This window comes from Notothenia coriiceps, unplaced genomic scaffold (assembly GCF_000735185.1).
Source record: "Notothenia coriiceps isolate Sejong01 unplaced genomic scaffold, NC01 NC01_scaffold00037246, whole genome shotgun sequence".
Taxonomy (NCBI): Eukaryota; Metazoa; Chordata; class Actinopteri; order Perciformes; family Nototheniidae; genus Notothenia; species Notothenia coriiceps.
The window spans coordinates 26,563,642-26,565,168 of NW_011369947.1; the positions used below are offsets into that span (position 1 = coordinate 26,563,642).

Below are 1,527 nucleotides of genomic sequence, written 5' to 3' on the forward strand. Positions count from 1 at the left end.
TGCTGAATAAATGTTTTATGGACCCATAATAGTGATTATTATTTAAGTTAAGTTTTGCCATAATCATGTCTTTTTCCATAATCAGGTAGCTGAACAACATTGGTAAAAAATGTATGTAATCTATTAATCATTTTCGGCCTTTCGGCATTCGGTTTTCGGCCAACTGTTTCCTATTTTCGGTATCGGTTTCGGCCAATAATTTCCCATTCGGTGCACCCCTACTCTTAACCTTTGCTTTCCTTGATGCAGATTTCATCACAGGAGTTCCTAAAGGACTCATGCTCTATGGTGTAGTAAGGAATCTCGATATTTAACAGAAAAAAACACATTTTAAAGTATAAACATGCAGTATACCTTAATAATCTATGTTTTCCGTCGCACTAGGTGTCCATATTGAATGGAAAGGACCTGAAGTCTCTGGTCAACTTGACAGGAGAGCAGGTATGTGCACATCTGGCTGGAGACTTTCTGTAATATAGCCCCATTTTCTTATGTGGGTACACGTTTAAATTGGCTGGTGGGCTGGAGATGAAGGAATTTGCCCTGTGGAGAGGGTCAGAGTTTGAGCTTACAGTATGCACAGCTCAAGGTTCCTAAAAAGCTGTAACCCAAACCCAGAAACAGCCGAGCAGACTAGTGTTCATGTTGTCACTGCATTGATTGAGCATGTTTTTTCAATTTGTGAGTCACTCGCTGAGCTGTTAGTCATAGTTCTTAAAATATAACCAGAAGATGTGTTATTTTAAAAAACAAAATGTCCCTTACTCCTACACTGTAACAAAAAATAGCTTTCTAAGTTCAGCTGAAACTAGGCTTTCTCGATTGAAAGGAGAGAGGCACGTATTGAAAACGTCACTTTTATTTCCTTGTTCCAAAGAGTGGGCATGAAACTAATTTGCTTCATCTACGTAAAGGATTTATTGGCTAAGTTTAGGTTACAATTGTTTCCTTTATATATGTATCGTTATATACCATCTTTTACTTCTCAGGCAAGTGCGTTTCAAGTGTTTTTTGAAATCCACTCATATTTTCAATTGCAAATGCACATAAAAACTGATGGATGGAAACTGAGCTTCCTTACTGAATTGGCGAAAACATACAGTGGGAACTTGGCATTAAAGAGGCTGTATTTTTCAAAGTTACCCTCATGGTTCGTCTGACTCAGACTACTGTAACTGTGGTTGCAGAATAAATGAAACCTTGGATCAACTTTGGAATTTCTTCTTGAGTAGAACTGAAATGAAGTCGCTTTGGGAACTGTTTTGGCATCGAAAGGTGGAACGATTACGCAAAACAAAACTGAAAAACATGCAAAACTATCTGTTGAGTTGGGACATGCTAACAACTGCACGAGGAAAACTGATTTACTGGTGACTTTATTGTGTAATTTAACACAGTAAGAAGACAGAGAATGTGACCCCAGACACATGAGAAAGTGTGTGTGTGTGTGTGTGTGTGTGTGTGTGTGTGTGTGTGTGTGTGTGTGTGTGTGTGTGTGTGTGTGTGTGTGTGTGTGTGTGTGTGTGT

At 38.7% G+C, this 1,527-nt stretch overlaps 1 long non-coding RNA gene across 1 annotated transcript in view; it reads left to right on the forward strand.

Annotated features, from left to right (window-relative positions):
• The first annotated feature begins 241 nt into the window (after positions 1 to 241).
• LOC104966204 (uncharacterized) overlaps positions 242 to 1,527 on the forward strand; it is a 6,458-nt gene continuing 5,172 nt past the window's right edge. Inside the window, exons 1-2 of the long non-coding RNA XR_800643.1 lie at positions 242 to 293; positions 385 to 441. This is a non-coding gene — a long non-coding RNA (uncharacterized lncRNA). The remainder of the gene's footprint in view (positions 294 to 384; positions 442 to 1,527) is intronic.